The sequence below is a fragment of the Pelodiscus sinensis genome, chromosome 1 (genome assembly GCF_052426305.1).
Source record: "Pelodiscus sinensis isolate ZL-2025 chromosome 1, ASM5242630v1, whole genome shotgun sequence".
Classification (NCBI taxonomy): Eukaryota; Metazoa; Chordata; order Testudines; family Trionychidae; genus Pelodiscus; species Pelodiscus sinensis.
The window spans coordinates 224232563-224256692 of NC_143052.1; the positions used below are offsets into that span (position 1 = coordinate 224232563).

At 39.1% G+C, this 24130-nt stretch overlaps 1 protein-coding gene across 3 annotated transcripts in view; it reads left to right on the plus strand.

Annotated features, from left to right (window-relative positions):
• The first annotated feature begins 11805 nt into the window (after positions 1-11805).
• The window catches only part of NLGN4X (neuroligin 4 X-linked), a 246436-nt gene continuing 234111 nt past the window's right edge, over positions 11806-24130 (plus strand). The window contains exon 1 of one of the 3 annotated variants that reach the window (XM_006114116.5): positions 11806-12194. The gene's annotated coding sequence lies outside the window, so the exon portion shown is untranslated. The remainder of the gene's footprint in view (positions 12195-24130) is intronic. The other 2 variants (XM_075915432.2, XM_006114118.5) reach the window with 2 other exon arrangements.

The following is a 24130-nucleotide window of genomic DNA, read 5'->3' on the forward strand; positions in this document are numbered from 1 at the left end:
TTTAAAGGGCCCAGGGCACCAATAGTTGCTGAAATAGCCCTTTTGAATCACTAAGTTCCCTCCCCTCCCCATCAGTGCCATTATCTATTGTGTATATGGCTCATATTTTCCAGAAAAAAATAACTTTTGGAATGTCTCTGTTTTAATAGTCTTAACTCTGTTGAAGTTTCTGGTTGAAATCCTGACCACAGTGCAGTTAAATGGACGTTTTGCCATTACCTTCAATAGGGCCTAGATTTCCATGTCTAAAGCAGTTGAACAGATATTCCTTCCTTTCCCACCTTTGACAAACCACATTTCCACCTTAGAACACCCTTATGTTAGGGTAAGGGAAGAAAAGGCTGCCACAGAGTCAGCAGTACTTTAAGGGAATTCTTAGCTGCTGCTTTTTCTGCCTCAAGACAAGTTTAAGTGTTGTTAGAGTAGCATAAAGGTGATATCAGAGAGGTGATGAATTTTCCCCCAAATTACGTAGAAACCAGATTTTTTTCATACTCAGATGAGTGAAAATAAAAAGCTAGATGTATATTTATGACATTTTTTCTCTTTTTTAAGCTTTTGTTTGGTCTTTGAAAAGTGGCTACATCCAAAACAACACTTGAAAATGAATGCAAATGCAACTCTTTTTCTGTGACCTTATCAAATCACATCTCACTTCATACTCCTACACATCCTCAGGGGTTCACCGTGACTGGCTTTTTAAAAAAAAAAATATCTGAAAACACCTAAATACTACACTGAGATTGTCTAAGACTTTACATTGTAGTAACAGTGAAGTCTCTTGGGAGTTAAACAACTACTCTCTTCAGATTCCACTCAAAGGATTGAAATAATAATGCATATGTCTAAGATAGGGGCGCCAGAATAATACTGTATCCACTGCACTTCTCCACTCTACCTGGTCAGTGTTCCGAGGAACAGGGCTAAAGTGCTGGTTGAGCTAGCTGTTGTCTTGTATTTTAAGGCACCTGTAGTTTAAACAATTACTTGTACAATTTATCATCTTAAAGAAGCGATCACATTAGTGAAGTAGGGAGTTGGCTTAGCTTAAATATTGAACCATTAAATTATTCAAAATGTGTAAAATAATTAGATGAGCATTCAATTAACATTTAAATGGATATTGCCTCTTTTTTCCAGAATGACAGATTTTATCATGTTCAAGTGAGACAGAGATGCAGATTGCTTTTTTTTTTCAATCTTTAGACTTTCTGCATCCATTCAGAGGTTATGTGTGGGGTTTTGAGAGACTTGTTAAAGTAGATATAAAAATGCACCACCCTTACCTGCAGAAAAGACACCCAGTAAGTGGCATAGTGGTACAGAACCAGAAACTTACTAGATCAGGGCAAATTCTTTCTCTTGACCTCATCTATTGCATGTGACATGGGACAATCATGTAGCACGCCAGTAAACATGAATTGCTAAAGCAAGAGATGATATGCATGCAAAAAAGAACAAAATATAGTCATGAATATGCTTTTCTTTATTAATAAATTGACAAGTGATTGATGAAACAACTGTTTCTTATACACTTCAGGACTGTTATTCTGTTACCTCATGATCCTCTCTTCTGTCTGTTATATTCACCTGTTGTTGTCTCTTTGCTATGTGTTTGCTATGTGTTTGCACCTGGAAGTGGCATCAATTGACTGTCATATATATATATGACTATGACAATTGATTGAGGTAATAGCTTCTGTAGAAGCAACTTGTCTTTCTAATATCCTGGGACCCACACCACTACGATTACACTGCATGCAACAATGGAAGCTATCTAGATCTATTATTTGTCTAATAAACACATGCAACTATGGCCATCCTTTTAAATCAGGGATGGGGAACCTACGGCCCGGCCCGTTCGCTGGATCCAGTCCCTGACTAACTTTGATCTGGCCTGAGGTGAGACTAGGGACTCCCTCTGCTCCCTCTGCAACAGGGAGAGAGGAAGTCCCAAGTGCTTCTCACTTGTGTGTGGTCCCTGACTTCCCTGACTGATTTTTCTGTGGGTCAGTGTTCACTTGACAAAAAAATTTCTCCACCCCTCTTTTAAATAGTGTAGTGCCCATATAATTCAATCCTGCCTATCAGAGCAAACTTAAGTTTGAAGAGATCATTGCTATACCATTGACATGGAACTTTGTTGGTCTGATTTTATAGTGCAAGACTTCTATTGAATCTAGTAACACTGACACAAAAATGGTATAATGCAGGAGTGAACTGGCTACTATTATGCAGTTCTACAGATAAAATAGTATGCATCCATATGTTATCATTTAACAGTTTTATATTATGATAGAACCTGAAAGCCTGTATTAAGGTCAGCTTTTGCTTTGTGGTAAATGCTGTATGAACACAGATGCTGGAAGTCCTTGCTCCAGAGAGTTTACATTCTAAATGTCAAACAAATAGCTGAAGGGTTGGGAACAAGGATATGACCTAGAAACAAATGAGTGTGATGATCATTGGGACAATTTGGTCTCTTGCATGTACTATTATTGCTGCTTTTTTCCATGCCTACCTATCCTGAGGAATCATGTTAGAAACTCACTTAAAAATAATTAGCACAAAAACCACCAGGGTAGAAGAGATTTGAAATGCTGTAATAGATCTTCTGCCTGGGTCAGTGCACTATTTCCCAGTGAGGAACTTTGATAGCAATTATGGAGGTCCACCTGAGCCCCTGGTGATGATAATACTACCAGCAGACATGCTGATAAATTGTAACCGGCACAGGAGCAGCAGACACTCCAAACATCCTTAAAAGAGATATCTTTTTAATAGCTGGGAAGACAAATGACTCGTATTTTATCATTGGATTCCTCTCCCTTCATGAAATTGCCAATAAACATCTTCTCCCTAGCTGAAGATTTGGTAGTGAAGAGAGACATGATAAATTTAACCCATTCAGTTGCTTTCAGTTGTCTGTTTACATGTAGCAATCTGTTAAATCTTTTCCGATACTGACCAATCTATTGTATTCCATATGACGCTTAAGTTTGATTTCCCAAAGTGAGTTAATCCTACTGACTTCCATTGAAATGTAGTTCTTAAGTCCCTTTTAGAAATGGGTTTTAGGCTCCTATATCACTGAGTTGCTTTCAAATATTTTAGCTTTTTCTCATCTTTAAATAGGTTGATATTTTTGGAATCCAGTGATTAAGGGGTTGATCCTATCAAGTGTGGCCAATCTTGTCCTGATCCAAAAAAACATTTCAGCACATACTTAATTTAAATGCATGAGTCAGGTTCAATGGTACTCCTGGAGGCATACATTTTATCACACACTTTAGTGCTTTGCTGGACTTGGGCTCAAGGACATAAGACTTGGGCCTTATCCAAACTCACAGAAATCAAAGGGAAATTTTGTTCCATGACCTTTGGTTCTGGCATTGTTTCGTGTTCCTGCTTCATCTTCGTGTTCCTCCCCTCCCACACCAAATGGAAAGTACATTAGGGATGATCTAAAATTGTGCTTGGTCCAGCTGTGAGGGCAGGGGACTGGACTTGATGACCTCTCGGGGTCCCTTCCGGATCTAGTGTTCTATGATTCTATTATTAATATGTAGAAAGATGGACGTGTTCAGTTTTGTGGAAAATGCATTGAGGGTAGCAATGTAAGAGCTATGAAGAATCAGAAGCTTTAAAATATTCATATCTTCTAATCAACACTCTTCATGCACCCTGAATGTGTGATATAGTCAAAGAAGTTTCATGAGTGATGTTTATGGAAGAACTAGCTTTTAATGCTCAGAACTACAATATCCTGAGAAATCCAAGACTTTGTAAGCAGCACCTTATAGTCCACTGACCTCCAAATAAGTTTTTCCTTGGGCTATTAGGTTTGGTTTTGAAAGTCCACATCTTAAAATGTTATAGTTGTGGATGAAGCATGAACAGTTGATAAGCTGACTTAGATGTGAATGTGATAATAGCTATGAGGTATCTGGGTGTTCAACATTAATTTGTTCGTCTTTCATTTATATTTCTGGTGGGTTTTTTGTTAAAGACTTCTGTGCTGTTCCGTTAAAAATTAAGATGTAGTTGCATGTTTATTTATAACATCAGTTGTGTTTCTGATATAGTGTTGTACACTGCCCATTTATTCTGCAATATTAAAATAGTGTTAATAATAACTTTTGCTTTTCATAACTAGTGAAATTCTGTTTCTATTTAAAGGTAAACAAGTTACACATATCCAATGAAAACTGACTCACAGGCACTTTAATTCTAAATTTAATATAAGACTGACTTGATCAGGAATGGGTAACCAGGTCACTGGCTAGTTCAGCCTTCGGTCCCAGGAAAAATTACAAACGACATTTGTCAGGCTTGAAACTGGATTGCTCTGGATATCTGAGACAAAAAACTATTACTCAGAATTCCTAGTGAAGGCCCTCATCAGACTTGAAATAATATTTTTTGTATTAAAAAATAAAATAGAAAGAGAGAGAGAGAAAGAAGAGTTAAGGTAACAGGGACTAATTAATGATTTATGGAGACAGTGCTGCCTATTGGTCTGTGGAATAAGATGGGAGCCAGAAATTTCTTTTGTTAATGTTAATTGTGTTTATTACAGTAGTGCTTGTGGTCCCGCTGTGCTAGGTCCTGTACAGACAAAGAGTAGTAGACAGACTGTTCTATCCGAAAGAGCTTACAAACTAGACAAAACAGTCAAAAAGTGGAGGAAAGGGGGATTAACAGAAGCAAATCAATCAATGTGATGATCGGGAACGTCATGTTAGAACCACAATTATTTACTTAATTGTGTGTTCAGTTAGGAGGGAATAAGTTAAATGGAAAGAAAAGTGAAAGGAGAGGAGATAATACACACTGGTGAATAGGAAATTATTATTAACGTTAATTAAGTAATGCCTCTGTAAAACATTTGGAAGGTTTATATTATATGCATTAGGAATAGTAAGTAGTATTGTCAGATATTCATTTTTAAAAGTGTGATCAGAAACTATGATAATTTATTTTACATTTTGAGAACTCTAAAACCTCCCTAAGTGACTCCAGATGAAGAGGAGAGCAGGTAATGGGTGATTGCAATCATTTATACCTGATAGTGGTGTCTGGCTGCCAACCCGGACAGGGACTGTGGTGCGAGATAAGAGTAGACCAGTCAACATTACCATTTGTGGGTTGGACTGTTTCTCATGAAAGATTCTTTTTTTTTAAGGGAAAACATCCAAACAAAGGCCCAGTTCTATTCAATGTTGGTATCAATGATCTGAAAGAATGAGGTGCAGGTTGTAAATGACTCACAGTGGTGATAGAGAAATAGGTTTTGGGATAGATTCTTCAGGAAATGAAACCCCCTCAGTATATAAGTGTAAACAGTGCAAAGTTGACTTAAGGGGTGTGTCTAGACTACATGCCTCCGTCGACGGAGGCATGTAGATTAGCCAGATCGGCAGAGGGAAATGAAGCCGCGATTAAAATAATCGCGGCTTCGTTTAAATTTAAATGGCTGCCCCGCTCTGCCGATCAGCTGTTTGTCGGCAGATCGGGGCAGTCTGGACGCGACGCGCCGACAAAGAAGCCTTTCTTGATCGGCACAGGTAAACCTGGTTTCACGAGGCTTACCTGTGCCGATCAAGAAAGGCTTCTTTGTCGGCGCGGCGCGTCCAGACTGCCCCGATCTGCCGACAAACAGCTGATCGGCAGAGCGGGGCAGCCATTTAAATTTAAATGAAGCCGCGATTATTTTAATCGCGGCTTCATTTCCCTCTGCCGATCTGGCTAATCTACATGCCTCCGTCGACGGAGGCATGTAGTTTAGACATACCCAAGGTGTCTAGGGATTGCCAGTGTAAAATTCTTACTGCCCTCTCTCTCCTCACCCCATGTAGGGGAGCTCTTTGCCAGCATACCTGCCTCTTATGTCAACCGCTACTCAATGTAAGGAAAGACACATTAGAGGCAGGGAGGGAGTATTCCTTAAAACTCTAACTTGTAACAAGTTCAGCATAATGGAGATACAGCCAGCTCCCTCCCTGTCTCCCCCATCATTGCTAGCAAGCAGAGCTTTCACAGAGTCAGTAATCTGTCCCTTAAAGTCTGTCAGATCTACTGTTGACATTTCTGTTGTGACTTCCAAATTAATTACTATACTAATTTGACAAACTTTCTAACATGTTTGTACTTCTTTTATTTGTAAATATTTTGGAAGCTCAATGGATCTGTCTGATATTTTCCTATAGGTGGTCTGGTGAACTAAGATAAATACCAATGTTAGATGCACATGTCTTCTGGACTGAAGATCTTCAGTTTTTTCTCATCTGTCTTTGTGTGCCTCGGAAGTTATCCACAAGCCTGCCCTTCCTCCATTCATTTGTTATTCAGAGGCTTTTCCTATAATAAGAACTCAGAATGCAATGTGCTTGAAGCACTGTTCTCTCAGACTGGCTTTTGTTAGCTTTACTTTATAACTGTATTTTTACAGTTTAAGGAAAGTGTATTCAATTTGGATATTTATATTTTGTCCAACAAAAAGGCAAATATAATTAAAGTTGACAATGAATTCTAAATTCCTGCTTTTATCCTACATTTCTGCTTTTATACTAGTTTATTTTACTATTGTCCATTTCTAATGATGACAGCCAGGCTAGATATATATTTTCTTCTAGCAGTTTTTATTTAAAAAAATATGGGCAAAACTGTTGCTAGCAAAAGTGAAATTAATAAAATTGCTTGTTACTACTTTGTTTGTGAAGCGTTATTATCACAGATAACATCACAGCTCTAAAAAGAGAATTTCTTAGACCAGTGGTCCCCAACCTTTTTGTGACCAAGAGCACATTCATGTTTTCAGAAGAGTGTGGCGGGCGCCAACAAAAAAAGGCGTCAAATGTGAAATTGAAGGCTATTTTCATATTAAATGTGAATTGAGTAAATTTGATAGAAACTTAATTTAATTGGATAATTTTTATTTAAATTATATTGTAATTCATTTTTAAACAAAATTCTGAATTAATAAAAAGGGGGATGTCCAAATGTAGAGCAAAAAAAGCACCCTTCCCCCCCCCAAAAAAATCATGGCACCTTTAAATTTCACACTCCCTTCCACATGGCAGGGGAAGAATGTCCCAAGTGGCTTTCCAGCTGAGAAACTGAAAATACCAGAATACCAGACATTTTTCTTGGGGGCGGAGAGGAGGGTCAGGCCAGGGGTTTGGATTGTGCCTCAGGGCAGGGGATTGGGGTGCAGGGTCTGGGAAGAGAGTTCTGAGGGTGAAGATTTCAGAGTGGGAATAGCTGGGGGGCCGGACACTTACCAGCGAGACACGCTGTTCTCCTGTTTCTCCCACAGGACCTGCCTGCCCATGTGCTTGGGGACTGGTAGGTTCCCGCAGCTACCATTGTCCAGGTCCGGCCAATGGGCTTGTGGGGGGGGGGGCGGAAGTGGCCATGAGGGACCCTCCCCTGCCGGCTCGCAGCTCCTGCACCACGAAGGGCCCCGCAATGTCTGTTTTGCATGGGGGGAACCCGACCAGCATGGGGTTTGCTTAGACGTGTAGGCTCAAATTATGCTCTCATTTTCACCCATACAAACTGTGGTTTCAGGGGTAGAATATAGCATAACATGGCTCATGATCTTAAGGAAACCATTATTATTAGGGTAACTATTATTTCATTAGACTTCACAATTGACCAGTAAGTAAAGTCAAGCTGTTAACTGAGTACTTCAGCATAAAGGCTTTGTTAACCTGTGACCCCTGGCATGATTTTGGAACTCCTTAAAGAAAGGCTTTTATTTTATCATATATATGATAAGAAAAGATAAGGTGCTCAAGAAAACTTTACTATGCAAGTTGGAGAACATATTTAAAATACTTTTAGGAAATAGGCTTTTCATGAGTCGTTATTGTAAAGTCTCAGAGGTGTAGCAATGTTAGGCTACATCTTCACTGCAATGCTATTTTGGGATGCCAAAGTATCCCAAAATAGTTATCCTGCATCTTCTCAGCAAGCCCATTATTTCAAAATGTAACGAGCTTACTATTCTGATATCCCTAAAACCTCATTCCACAAGGAGTAAGAGATGTATTGGAATATTGGATTATTTTGAAATTTGGCGCTACATAGACAATGCCATATTATGAAATAAGGTGTTTCGAAAAAAGATCAAAATAAGATACGCAATTTGCATAACTCAAATTGCTTATCTTATTTCGAGCTACAGTGCAGTGTAGACTCACCCTTAGTCTGTAACTGTAAAAAAAGGGGAGTCCTGTAGCACCTTAGAGACTAACAAAAAAATATATTTAGAATCATAAGTTTTCATGGGCAAAACCCACTTCCTCAGATAAGTGAAGAGAAAGAGATTAATTCTCTCTGCTTATCTGAGGAAGTGGATTTTCCTCACAAAAGCTCATGATTCTGCTATTGTAAGTTAGCATGTGTGTTTGATCTAGGTTCTAAAGTTACAGGAGCTTTTGGCAATATGTATTTTTAGGAATAAACAAGGGACTTTTAGAACATGAAACCATGAGGTTAACCACATTAATGTGTTAGAAATATTGAGAAATGTATTGATACAAAAAAAGCAATGTCAGCAATTGAAACCCCAGCTATGGCTCTTTAGAATGCCACACATAAACAGACAGTTGAGAGATAATCTAAATATTGTCATTGAACATTTGTGGATAGCAACCTTTTGATATATATGTTCCCAATTAGTAGTGTAGAGGTAAGGAAAGAAACCAAGATGTATTTCTTAAGTTTCAAGCCTTAAGGCAGTTAGGGTGCATCTACTCAGCAGGGCTTAACTTGAAATAAGCTACGCAAATTGAGCTACGTCAATTGCATAGCTTATTTCTAAATTGGGAGCATCTACACAGCACTTATTTCGAAATAGGGCATTCCTCCTTCGACTTCCCTTACTTCTCATGCAATTGTGGTTACAGGAGTCAGAGTAAGAAGTCCTCTAGCTTGACAGTGTTTCAACATTATTTCAAAATAACTGCCTGCTGTATAGATGCGGACGAAGTTATTTCAAAATAATGTTGCTGTGTAGATGTACCCTTACAGATAATGTAATTTGGAGGAGGATTGTGAATGACACTACAAGTGATAAAATTAAAGACATAATTTAAAAGAAAGTGATTAGGTACACCAAATAGGCATTACAATATTACCATACACTTCATTTATACTTGTATTCAAACACAAAATTATGCATCTGGGGTGATAAGTCCCTACATGGGAAGAGTGGGTTTAATTCTTTCTCCATCAGTGGTAGATGGGCATCTAAAATCAGCATCTTACACTGCCTCCTCCATCACCGCTGCCAAGCAAAGTTTGGACACAATCAAGTGTCCCTTAAAGACTATCAGATCTACTGTTAGCATTTCTATTGTGAATTCCATTTAATCAATTATAATATCATGCTTTAATTAATTAGCATCCACCTTGATTCAATAGATAATGGTAGATAGTTATAGGTATGTCATTTATGTTGATGTTAAATGATGCATAACTATAACTATAATTTTATCAAAACAATTAGGAGCAAAACATATTTACCACATATCTTGGGACTATGTCTCTGAATTGTCTCATTTCACATACCCATATGCTGCCAGGCCTTAGCATACACTACATCATCCCTGTAGGTTACAGGGTGCATGGGATAAAGAGTGCAAAATAAGGTGTATATCTAACCTCTAGTGGGTTCATCTGGGTATCCACATGGCATATGTCTGAGCTTCATATCCATTTATGATGGTATCCACTTACTATTTTCTTCTCTCTTTTTGTTTCCATAGGGCTATGAGAAAGACAGCATTGGATGTTGTTGTCTATTTTCTTAATGTTAATGTTTATGTTTTGAGTTACTTGGCTGTTTAATAAAGATTTTATGTTTCTTTATATCTCTCATCCCAACTCTTTCTTCAGAATGAATTTTTGGTGCTGCCTGATTAAAGAACCTGTTGCTGGAAATTGTGTAATTTTGCATGCTAAATTAATGAGAGGCTATACCTCCATACAGCATCTAAAAGCTGCTGATTCAATAGATAGTGCCTTTGTCTCCAACTTATCAATACTCCAGTGCCTCTAAACACTGCTAAAGACCAACCTCCTGCTGAAGATGCTATCTTCCAACTATTAAGAATCCATTGCATTTTTTTGTACATGGTGAATATTAACCCCATTGTTCTAGTCAAATTTCTACTTCAGTAACTATATTTTGCCTACTTACGTTCCCTCAGTAATTTCCGTAGGGTTGGGGAGATATTCTTTCTGGCCTAAACTATTATATAGTGTTATTTTCTGATGTAATAGTTTATTGTATATTGAGGGTGAAGAAATGTAAAGTTTGTGTAACTCCAAAGTCTATGGAAAGTTTACCAGTGTTAATACACTTTCGGATCCTGTGGGATGCAGAGTTGTCACTGTTGGAAAACAGTCCTGTGGTAACAAATATAATTGCTTCATTTGTTGCTTCATATGTTGACAAAAGTGGGAGATCATTACCCAGATTAAATATAGCATAAATATCCTCCCAATTTGTCTTCTATGATGGATGACATAACTGGCATGTGATGTGATGCTGCAGGAGCTCTGTGATCAGTACAGGCACATAACTAGTCCAAATGTTTTCTGCTAGATCCTGAATTCCAGGTTCAATATATCTCCCCCTGTTGCTTAAAACAGCGAAGGAGTAAGAATGTTAAAGCCAATAGCATAGACAAAGTCCAGTTTTCAGAAAGCGGGACACACATTGCTTGCGTTTGGTAGTTTGATGTAAACAGCTATGGCAGAAGAAAAAGAGTCCTTAACTAGATATTCATCAGATAACTAGATTTTCCAGTATTTTAGGGTAGCAACGATATTTACCATTTCTAAAGTCTAGCCTTGTTTTTTAATTTGAAATCTCTCAGATGTGTGTTGACTTTTTGTTTCAGTGTATGAAAAACCTCAACACCTTTTCCCCATTCTCTTTCCTTGTTCCAGTGGTCACTGTGGGACTTCCCAAATTTCATCTGGTTTCAGTTCCCTTTATCACCTTCAAAGCCACATATTGTGATTAACCTTCATTGATTCTCTTACATTGACCAGATGAAGTCACTACAGAGCAAAGCATGGCATATGTGTTTCCAGGACTCAGCACCCATATCCTGAACAACTGTATCTGTTTGATGGCCTAAAAAGTGAATTTGAGTCTCATGGTGGTACTAGCACTAAACACAGTGCTAGTACAGTCCTTACACTTGACCTCCAACATTTCTGATAATTAAAACTTGCAATTACACATTATTAATATGGAAATATATCTTAATAGCTTTGCACTTAGTAAATCGCTTCTGTGCTTTTTCTATCTCGAGAAGAAGCAGATAGGGGAACTCAAATCAGGCAATAGCTGTTACTCAGTTATGCTGTTCTTTCCAGTCATTGTATGTTAATATGAGTAAGTTTGTAAACCACTGACAGAGGTTCAGTGCTGCTACTTTAAACCCCACTCAACACTGTAAAACCTTAGCTTTAATGATGGTTTAAAAAGAATGGATTTGTTGTCTAAGATGTGGGACTAGAAAAAAAACAATAGCAGTATTGCTGTGATTTGCCTCCACACCTTTATTTCTACATGTGTAAAATGCCCACCTGTTCAACCATACAGGTACCCTAGATAATATTGCTACAGCTGGTTTGCAGTAGGGTTAGATGCTCTTTGCATTAGGTTGTAATGTAGATATGGTTTCTTAGTGATGGGGCAGACTGCAGAGATCTATTGGCTGCTGGCTTTGTAAATTTCACTCAGTTTGGTCCAATAGCAGAAGGAGAAAGACTGGTACAGCCTGGACCGCTCTCCCTCTTCAATCTCTCTTTTCCTTGCAGATCAGTCTCTCTCCCTGTCTCTGTGTCTCTGCATAGGCAATCAGAGCTCTTACTCACAGACCCAACTCTCCCTCTTGCACTGATCTGTAATGAATTTTCTTCCTGAATGTAGGTCGTTTGCAACAGTAAGCACCAGCTTCCTCCAAATCCAGCGGCGTTCTTGTTTGTTTATTTTTATTTTTTTGTGGTCGTTGCATTCCTTTGGACAAGAAAATCTCGTTGGATTCCAAGCAGAGGGGAGCCTTGTTCAAATAATTCCTGTTGTCTGATATTCTGTCGGGATTCCCTGGAAGAATTTGGCAGAGTGAAAAGGACCTCTGTGCAGCTGCAGCTATCGCACTGGTAAGGTAGGTATAGTAGATGTAAGGTTTGTGCGTTCATGTTCGTTTTTGCGGGGGTTGCAGTGAGTACTGGATCAGAGGGTCCCCAGTTTGCTGCAGTCGTTTATGCTTTTCGTTCCCCCCATCGTTTTTGAGGCGATACTTTTTTCTGCCCTCTCCCCCATCACAGACTATCTTCATGTCATCTGTGCAGCAACAGATCTAGAATTTGTCTTTCCCTGGACCATCATTTGTTCGGAGGCATTTTGCTGCAATCAGCTATTTGAAAAGGCTCTGGGGCTCTGTGTGAGATGTTTACAAAGTAGCTCTGCCTAACAGACAAATAAACAGAAGTGTGTGTGTGTGTGTGGGGGGGGGGGGGGATATCTGCAGTACCGGGCGAGAGAAAGAGCAAAGCTACAGTTTCCTGCAAACGAGGAGATCAGAGGCGGTGGAAGGAGCAGGACCTCCTGCGTGCGCCGGGGGTGGCGAGAGGATTGCAGAACCAGCACGTAGGGCTTGGGTTAACCTCGCTGTGCTCCCCTCCGTTAAAAAAAAAAAAAGCCCTTGGCTCTTCTTCTATGGTGCGATTCACCCTCTTGTCTTCTTCAGCGGCTGGGCGCCGGTAAAATGCCTGCTTTTGTGATGCATGGCTTCTCGCACGTGATGGACGGGAGCCTGGCACTCGCAGGGGTGGCGGCGCGGGGGGGGGGGGGCGATGAGAGCGACGGTGCAAAAAAAAAAAAAAAGCCGAGTGTAAGGACAGAAATAAGGAGCCTCCGGAGGGGGAGGGGGACTGGGCTTTTCTGCAAAGCTGGGGCTGGCGGCGAGGGGGGCAGCGCTGTGTGAGAGTGTGTGTGTGTGTGTGGGGGGGGGAGTCTTATGTGGCGCCTCGGCTCCGGCTTGCACCTTCTCCCCGGGAAACTGCTGCTGCTGCCGCCCGCCGCTTCAAAGCGGCCGCCTGGTCGCTCTCCGGCGGGAAGTTAGGGACCGCAACGCGGCTGCCCCCGCGTCCCCCGGGGCTGCCCTTGCCTGCCCACCCCCCTGCACTGCAGCGGCCTCCTTTCCCCGCCGCCCCCGCCTTTGCCTCTGCAGGGTGCAGTGATTGATGAGCTGTCCCTCCTGCAGCCATCAGCCGGGGGGGGGGGGGGGGCGCCGGGAGAGCAGTCGCGGAAACTTCTGCTTCCCCCCTCCCTCAGTCAGGCTCCTTCCCTCCCGCCCTCCCCCCCCCCCCCTCCAGGCCCGCGGACGCTGCTGCCGGGTGGGGGGCTGAGGAGCTGGGCTGGGGTCCCACTTGCCGGAGGAGTTTCTAGGAAGGGGCGGGTAGCAGAGCGCGCCCCTCCCGCCGCTCCCTGCAGCCGCTGCCCAGTGTCCCTGCTGCAGACGGGTCCTTGCCCACGCGCGCCCCGATAGCCCCGCAGTCCCGCCCTCCCCAGGTTACACACGCAGCCGAGCCCGCGCCTCGCTGACCCAGGTGTGTGTGCGGGGGAGGGTGTAAAGCACCGCGAAACAGCCCCCGCTTAGCCAGCCCCGTGCACGCAGCAGCTCAGCTCCGGCTCCGGCAACTTGCCCCGCAGCTGCAAGGCCTGCAAGTCCCTTCCTCCGTGCCCGGAGTCCCTCAGCCTGGGCTGCCCAACGTGCCCTGTGCAACCGGTCCCTCAGGCAGAGTTGCCGCCGGGACTGCAGAGAGCTCCATTCGCCCCCCTGGCGATAAGCCAGGGCAAGCACCCGGCGGCAGCTGCCACTCTGTGCTTGGGCCCTTGGGACGTCTGTCCCCTATCCCTGCACGGGCGCAAAGGGACGACTTAGAGGCTAACGCTCATCTGGGGGTAACACTGCCTCTTATTTTCAGCCGATTTGGCTTAGCTGGAAGACGCTGGATTTCCTTTTCCATATCCTGGCACCAGCAGAGGCTCTGGCATTCTGCAGGTTTCACAAGTGGCTGTTTCACTGTTTTCCTCTTCCAGGAAAGACACCCCCCCTCCCCTTTGGTGCCGGGATTCATTAAGATGAGGTTACACTGGCTTTATTGTTATAATTCATTGTGGTTATTTTATCATTTAGAGCCAAGGCAATTATTTAGAGGGAGCAAGAGAGAAGAAAATAAAGAAACCCAAGAGATAAGTTAATCATCTATGCTGCTGGCCTACCCCTTATTTTTATAAAGGAACCTAGTAATAATAGAACCCTTATCGCTCCCTGAAACTCAACTAATTTTAATATTAGGCAGGGAAAAATAACTTTATGGAAACAAGCAGTTGCTGTTCTTGCAAGAAAATTCCACAAGGTGGTAGTGTGGACACTTCCTAGTGACTTTTTAAATTTTATTTTTGAGATTTTGTCAATAGCTCGAAAGGTTTTATTTCCATGTATTCCAGTATCTTAAATGTCCAACTGCATGTATGTTTTAAGACTACAAAACCATGTTGGATTTCAAATGGGTTAACAGCCAGGAAGCATTTCCTAATTTTAGCTTCCCTCCTTTGCTGCCTCCTCAAAAGCAAGGGAACTAGAAAGGTTTTAAAGGAAAGTTTTCACTTATATTATATTGAGGTTTGCAAAATGTGCAGAATCTGAATGTGTTTGAGATAAGTGACAACAATTTCTGTCAAAGGATGGCTAATAGAATGAAACATGAAAGTCCCTTTCTGTATTTTATTAGATCAAGTTTACATATTAAACTGTAGCAGTCCCCGTAATTCAATAAGCAGAAACAGAGACTGATGTGGTCATTTAATCTGTTATACTACATGCTTTGTATTTAGGTTTTTTTTTTGAGTCCATAGGCTTTATTGGGGTGTTGATGTTTACTATAACTACGGCGATGTAAACAAATGTTCATTTTTGATACTTTGTATTTAAAAAGTAAAAAACATGTTGACTCCATAGTGATGCTTCATCAGGTTTTTTTTTTTAATCTTTAAATCTAAGCAACTTTTTGATCTCAGATTATTAATAACATTAAGAGTGTGTGCCTATAAATAGGGGGAACAAGTTAAAAATGCAAGGGCAAATGGATGAAATTGTTAGCAGTTACACTGAGTGAAAATTGTGTGTGTGTGTAAAAATTATATATATACACCCATTTCAATGTAGCATGGATTTCCCTGAAAATTAAATTATTTCTCATTGTGGAAGGATGGCAATATACACATTATTTATTTGTTATAATATATATTAAAATCTTTTTTGTAGTATTAATATGAAAATAACTTTTTGGGTTATCACAGAAAGTTTAAAATTCTATCATCAGTTGTAATTCAGTGGATAAAAAGCTCAGTTTTACACAGGTGGGCTAGTGTCATACTCAAAATTAAATATTTCATTTTATTTTCATTGTCATGGAATACATGTCTGTCACATCTGTTAATATTTTACAAAATTGTCTATACATATTTCCTTCAGAAGGGCTGGTGTGATGCTTTTTAGTTTTGCTGATGAAGACAGGATTGTTTTCTATTTCAAGTAATTCTTAGATAATATGGAATTGAAAAGGTGTGATGAACATACTGACTTATCAATAGGTAATTTATTCAAGCAAAATATTTTTATAGTAGCAGAACAGCACATTTCATAACAATATATTTTTATTATAAGTATATATTTAATTATTATATACCAGTTCTCCCCAATTGAGAATTATTTTTATTTTGTTTACAAATCACATTAACTTTTTTCTCTTCAGTATGCATAGATAACACACAAATTCAATTACAGTCAATGTGTTTGTATTTGGGCTATACTAGGTATCATAACTGAAACTTTGTTTGACATTCAAACTGTGTTTCTTTGATACTACTCTTCATTTTGAGATTTTTGGGCCTGATTCAGAGCCCACTGAAGTCAGTGGAAATTTATCATTAATTTTATTGGGCTTTAGATCAGGTGCATATACTTTGTCTGCATAGAATTTCTAACATTTCAAAATGCTAACGTTTCTTGCAGAGACTGATTACTTGCCTTGTACCCTGATAAGTAGTAACATTACATCACAAAGTCAAATATTTAAAAATGCTAGGACATAGACTATAACCACAAAAATCTTTTAAGCATTATGCCAAGTGCATAGGATATTATTTTTCTGTGTTCCACAATACAGGATGATCAATTACGATAATTCTTATTGGAAAATACACAACAATAGAATAGAATTCAATGCAATTTCTAAATAAAATAAGACTACTGGATATTGGATTAAAACAGGATAATTGATACAGTGGAAAATTTACCAAAAAATCTACATGAATGGTTGTGTTCTCACAAATGATCTCTGCAGCTTGTTTAATTAGACTAGTGATCTTGAACAGGCCCTTTGACTCAAAGGAACAGTGATAAAGGGTTTGTCAAAAATGTCTGTCTTAATATGCAAATTCCAGCTGAAAGTCATTAACGGTCAGTTAGAAAGGAAGGGAAGAGGCAGAAGGAAGAGCTGCCTGATTGAAACTGTACATTTTAAAAAAACCATATGGAAACAGTGCTTTGTTTAACATGAAAAAAGTAATTCAGCGCTGCATAAAGGTGTGTACTTCTGCTTTTGACAGGCTTTCAATATGGCCTCCACTTGGCTTTTCAAAGATTCATGCTGTTCTTTGACAGCTGAATCACACAGTGTAAGGAACAGATCCACCTGGGTAGGACAGGAAAAGCATCACTGTAAACAGTACAGGATTTTAGTCATTCTGCTGTTTGAAGAGTTGTCACAAAGCACACATGTTCAAGCTATCTTTTGTGTGTCTAAGATTGTGATTTTAAAACCTAATAAAACCAAAACATAAACATGAGCCTGGAAAAGAGCCACTCAGGTCATCAGGACTCTCATTTCAAAGTACAGCTATTATCTGTCACAGTTCAACTCAGGTGTGTTCAAGCAATGTAAAGCATATATGCTCCGAATAATTTTGATCCCTATATCTGACAGGGTTATGCACGCAGCTGTCACCTTTTAATAGTTCTGTTGTGTTTGGTTTAGTTGTCCTCAGATCTGAATTTTAAGAAAAAAAATGCTTGCTGGTTTGGGAAAAAAACCAAAAGTTTTGCTATCACTCAACATGATAGAAGTGATAGATAATAAATGTCCATTTTCCAACCTGAAAGTTGAGAGGAAGGGGGAAGAAAACAATGGGTTCAATTCACAGGAAAAATACCATTTTATATAAAAGTTGAGATATATATAATTATATATACATTTAACTTGAGGATTTTTGGAATTGTTATATTTAAAATAAAGTTTATGTTGAGCAGTATTATTTCATGATTTATTATCATAGCATGTGTGATGATAAGAATATTAATAGCCTCTCCAAAAGATATTGCCTTTTCCATTTACTAGTTTGACCACTAGAATGCTTATTCAAATGGATACATGTTTTTACATATTGAAATAAAACCTAGCCAGAAATGTTCAGATGCACATTATTATATTCTATCTAAATATGAGTAGTAATAATTGAGATCACCTTCTACTGCTCTTACATACTGCTGTGCTCTGTGTTGAACCATACACCACTCGGAGTATTAGGACATGTTTTAGCAAATTTATTCAATTGAACATAGCAGCAGAAAATTAGGTGGTAACATTTTCTATGCTGATTTCTCCATTGTCACTTTATATGCACACTGAGATTTGCAGCCTGGTGTTGGTGAACCTTTCGAAAAAGGTAAGCTTTGAAAATTAATGGAACTCTTATCAAAAAAATATTCCAGAAACTATTATGCTAGCCCTAAAAATTGATTCTGCAACCTGGGGGAGGGGAAGAGGGAGAAAGGAGAAAAACCCATATGACCTACCATTATTAAAATGACTTTTTTAAAAGGTATCAATTTTTTGTGGCTATAATGAAACTATTTTGGGGATTTGGATTAGAATGTTACAAGGCCATATTGAAAAGTGCTGTAAATATAAAGCAGAATATAATATTTTTATAATGAGATGATTATGGGGGTAGATAGTAAATAACTATCAGTTTTGGAAATGAACAGATGATTGGTTATGTTGAGTTATCTTTTATTTACTACTCAGTATAACAACTTTCTATATATTATTTTTGTTTATAATGAAAAAGTACTTTAGTATTACAGTAATTACATTAATACATGAACCAGGCATTTCAGTATTTTATTAATTATAATCAATGGATTAGCAAGTACTTAACATTTTAGAGATGATTGTATTATCATAAATTCATGGCTGTGTAGATTTCTCTAATAGCTTCATTCAGATTTGCATTTGTTAGATAGGAATGTACAGTGAGAAAAGTATGTAAAACTTGTTTTCCTCAATTCATATACTGTACTTTTCTAGCAGTCGCAGTTTTTTCTCTTTGGTACAAATAGAGATACAGCTCTTCTATTCCATACCCAAAGAATATTAAAGGCCAGTAAGTCAATCAAAACAAAGCCTTCCTGCCTAAAGATTATGGACTTTGTTTAGACTGTCTAATATTTAAGTATTTTAATATCAGTCACCATCTGGGTGCTAAGTCAGGCATAGGCATAAATTGGCCATGAATTCAGCAGGGTTGCTCAAATCATTTATAGACTTTGTTCCAATGCTGTTCTAATCAATGGTCTTGCCAAACCAGGAAGTTCCAGCCATTTTGATTGTTGGCATTATATGGCAGTTTTATGATATGGACGTCCCATAATGAACTGGGTTAACACCACCAAACACACTTGCAATATTGCTTGAAATTATATTTGGGCCCTTTGAAAACAAGAATCCAGTTAACCAGTTCTATCAGACATAATCCTCTCTTTGTATATATGTATTTGGAAATACCTGGGAAGTTCTAATGCCTAAGTTAATTTTCTCTGAATAGATTTTTCTTTATTTTTAACTCTCTTGTCCTGTAAATGAACACTTGTTAATAACTGAACAATACATTTTAAGTTTTCCAAAACAGAGATCACAGATGTGTCTGCTGCTTAGTGCCACATTCTTCATGGCGATTTACAAATTAATAATTACTGATATATCAAATTTGCTAAACTGCAAAATCCTGTTTTAGACATATCAACATATTATGTAAGTTAGAGGAAACACTGACAGGTGCGTTGTCAAATCAACAAGTTGGAATTGACACATTGATTTCTGGTTTAATTTTCATATTCATTTGATGTTGATATTTAGGCCAAACTATTTTCAAAAAGTCAAGTAATGGTGAAACTTGTGAAGGAAAAGTTTACACAATTTATTTGGGAGCAGCAAAAGTTATTGGCTGAAGGGTGCAGCTCGTAGAGGGCAGTGGTATTCTCTACTATACTTAGGCTTTACTCTGAAAGCACAGGTATTTTCGCAGTTATACATATGAGAATTCTTTTTCTGGAAATAAATGAATAAATGCCCATCTTTACCTCCCATGCCTTCATTTAAATTCTTTACAAATCTGTAGCTTATTTGTACACGTCTTTAGGGATTGAGTGTTGTTTCATATTTAAAGAACCATGGAAATAAATATAAAATGTTACCAGATAGCTGCATGTTGTAGAAGGAGAAAATTTCCTTCAAATTCTGTCATTTGTTTGTGATTTGGCTGTGGAAAGGTTTACAGATCCACATTTGCAGTAAGCACAATAAATATTTCACCCTTACATATGGCCATATATGGGTACCAGGCATGTCTCTATCTAATTAACACACAACAAACTCCCTACTCTTTTGTTTATTAGATAGTTCAGAGGCCATCAACCTAATTAAAATGAGCATTATGAGTCTGATCAAAACCCTAGTGAAGACAATGAAAAGACCCCTGGAAAATCAGGTGGATTTCCAAGGAGGAATGTGAGATATTTGAGTGATATATATATATATATATATATATATATATATATATATATATATATATATATATATACTTTCTCATAGTTTATAAGGAGTTGTATGGATTTTAATGTGCATTCAGTACAATGCTTCCAAGTCCATCCATCCTTTCAAATAGCGGAAAATTTCTGTTTTCCTGAAAAGCTAATTTATGCAAAACCCATCCCTCTTTTGCAAAGCTACTATAAAGGAACAGGACATGAAGATGTAGGGAACATACATTTCCCTAGCCTGCAGAATATTGATGATTCAAAAGCGTAGGACCATATATTATCCTCTCTCCACTTTCAAAAATTTTGTTGTTTGTTGCTCTAGTGTTAATAATAAGCATTCTTTCAGCAATCACCATAAATTTGGAAGATGTCTTATTAAGGTTTTTTTTAATTAAATAAAACCTGAGTGTACCCTGAAGAACTGAACCATGGGTAACTCAATTGGTAGGATTGAAGCACTGCTGCAATGCTCATATGTACTGTGTTTTTCCCTACATTCACACCAGCTTTACAATGTTTCACTGCCTGAGTACCCAGTTCCTCAGTGCCTGCCTAGCGGTTCAGTATCTTGAAGGAAATTTTTAAAAAAATGCTTTGGAAGCCCAAAGAAACTTGCAGAAGAGGTGGAAACTCCCATGTGAATCTAGCAATATCTATTACTTCAAATTTTATTTTTAGCAAAATGGAGAACAGAGAATCTGATCTCACTTGTTGCTTAACACAATATCTGCTGGAATCTGGAACTTGAGACATCTCTGGCATCTGTGGTAAATGCATTGTGTCAGTATTTTTGAAGAGCCAAAGAATGAGGTAGCAGCAGTTAATGGATATATTGCTGCAGTAGTTGTTTCTCTCACCCAATACTAGTAATAGTTCAAGATCACGCTAACCAAGTTGTATGCCTCCTGTAACTCATGTATATAACCTCTTAGTGGTAGTACAGAGTTGTACTATAGGCCTGGGCAGCAGCTCGTTATTAATGTAATAATTATAATGTCTGCCTGTTGCAATTTGTATCATGTATGCAAAAGCAAAGATGAGATCTGAATACACAGTGGAGTGAGGAAGCAGTAGAACTTTCAGCAAATTATGTACAGCTGGACAGACAAGCTGTGGCACCGGAGGCTGTAAATTATATTAACACAGCCTGCAGTAGGTCTGCTGCCCAAATTAGAAATGCTCAGTGCACAGAGTTCCAAAGAGCAGGTGGAATATTGGGGAATGTATGATGCAGATCACTGATTTTGACAGAGCAAATATTAGCAATTGGCACCACTAAAAATCAGCATCATTCCAGGGGTAGAGGATAGCTCCTTATTTGGTAGATAGATTTTTCTGATCATTGTTATGATAATTTGTAGGGTGGGTGAGTTGCAGTGGACAGTATTGTGGATATCTTCATGCAATGTTAAGAGTTGACAATAGTTATGAACTACCTTTGTTCACGTTTTTGTATGTGAAAACTTTTTTGAAGTTCTTATGTTTTCCCCCACAGTTTATATATGTGATTTGTATTAATTGGATTAACGGATTTAAAGAGAAAAAAATTATATTTGTTGATATATAATTATAACATAATTGATGTAATATTTACACTTACAATTTATTTTGACAAGTTATCTATTAGAGACACAAATATGCAGGCCAACAGGCATGTGTAACTAAGGTAACAGAGTAAATTACAAGGAAAGTAAGATTCGTATAGTACAGGAACATAAAATGGATGTTTTTCTTATAGAAAATGTATCTCCTCAGTCCTAGGATTGGGGTGGAATACTGTTGGGATGCAGAAGAAGCACTTCTAGATATAGTGCATACCAACATGTTCTATTATCAGTCTGGCCAATGGGGCAGGGGAAAAAGGGAAACCAGCTTGGGGCCCAGTGATAAAATAGAGTCCAGGGCTCCCAGCTATTGCTACTGCAGCAACAGCAGTGGCTGGAGTCCTGGGCCCTTTAAATCATCGCCAGATCACTTTGCAGTACACACCAGGCAACTCTAAAGCTGGCTAGGAGTGGGGTGTGTGCAATATGGTGCAGTACTGAGGGCCGACTGTCTCAACCCTGCCCCTTCTGCTCAAGGGCCTGCCCCTTCTGGGAGTGTGGAGTTGCCCCTGTCACTTTGCCATGTGGCCCAGCAATTCTGTTGGCCCCGCTGGCTGTTATCCTACATCCACACTATTTTGGCACACTGGTACAAATATAGGTGAAAGGGCCCATTGCTGGGGCACGTGAGCTATCTTCATTTGCATCTTTATATGGTCTTAAATTGTTCCCTTTGGATCTGAAGTCTCATTTTTCTGTTGCTTCTGAAATAGACCATTCTAAAAGATTTGTCCTCCTGAATAAATCTATTTTGTCTTTCAAAAACAGTGTGGCTACGTCTACACTGGCATGATTTTCCGAAAATGCTTTTAACGGAAAAGTTTTCCGTTAAAAGCATTTCGGAAAAGCACATCTAGATTGGCAGGATGCTTTTCCGCAAAAGCACTTTTTGCGGAAAAGCGTCCGTGGCCAATCTAGACGCGGTTTTCCGTAAAAAAGCCCCGATCGCCATTTTCGCGATAGGGGCTTTTTTGCGGAAAATACTACTGTGCTGTTTACACTGGCCCTTTTGCGCAAAAGTCTTTCGCAAAAAGACTTTTGCCCAAATGGGAGCAGCATAGTATTTCCGGAAAATCACTGATGATCTTACATGAGATCGTCAGTGCTTTTCCGGAAATTCAAGTGGCCAGTGTAGACAGCTGGCAAGTTTTTCCGCAAAATCAAATGATTTTGCGGAAAAACTTGCCAGTCTAGACACAGCCTGTTAGTTTTCTTCTGTAGAAACCAGATGTGATCAGAATCCTATTGCATTTTCCTCTGCATGTTACAAACAATATTCTCTGTTTTCTTTTCCTTTGCTCAAGTTAGACAGTTATTTCACCACCCTTGATCCCATAAGCCCCCTTACTTGTTTTGGGGTTATTAAGTGTAATATTGATCACTATAATGAAACATTCATAATTAAAGGGCTAATAGCTATAGCGGTGACTATTTCATCTCTTGAATACCAAATAACATCATAAAAGTGGAAATTTCTGTTCTGCTTTGAATTCCGGGGTCTTTTTCCAAGGCATTTCTGTCTTGGAATTAGTAAGTGTAATGACATGGTATTAGACTTGCTTCATAGATACATAAAAAAAAACGATGCAGGTCTGTGTGTATGTATGTGGGAGGGATGAGCAGTGAAGGGGGGAGCTGGTAGAGAACATTAGGTCTACAAGTAATTGATATGTTTGTCTGATTTCACTACTTGTATTTGGTGACTGGCCACAGACAGGATGCGATATATATACAAGTTCTTCGATCAGTAAATGTGGTAATTGTAAATCAGATTAATCTTCTTTCTTCTCAGACTGTTTTTTAGTGCATAGAATAGAAAAGCAACTAGGTACAGTATTTGGTCTATAGTACCTTACATCAGTATCTTTTAATTTTACATTCACTATACTGACACCTGTTGGTACTTTGGATATATACTATTTAATATGCTGGAAACTTCACTACTTGTTGGAACTGGGGCCATGCAAGCAACTCTGGAGACGCATTGCTAAGGGAATGCAGAACTTCCTCGAGTTTGGAAAAACAAAGCTGGTGGTTCCAGGCAGAAGCAGCTGCTGTGGAAGAAGAATGGCAAAGCTGGAGGAGAGAGTTAGACTCTCCGCATATTAGACTACATCTATCCACACCAGTTTCACAGCAAAAAAACAGTGGCTTGCATTACAACCTGGAAAATGTTTCTTCTGGCTCTACATTCTTCTGTAAATTAGTCTGCAAACTCAACTCTGATTGGTACATATATGGAAATTGAAGTGGAGGACCTACATATTCCATTTCTTCCATTTCCTTCTGATTTAGCATGTCAGGGTCTTTGGACTCTTCAAACAGGTTCTGGGATCTCAGGAAGATCTCTTGTATCTCCTAGCTCCTCAGTTTTAATGTCTGGCTTGGTCATTGAGCCAGCCTGCATTTTCAAAGGGTTACTCTTCGTCACTCCAAGATGTGATGTGACTGCCTGATTGCCTTTCCTGGAAACAAAGTCAAGGGGAAAAGCAAGCAGAGCATGGGGATGAGATGGGACTTGGCAGGCAATGAGATGTAATTGTAAAG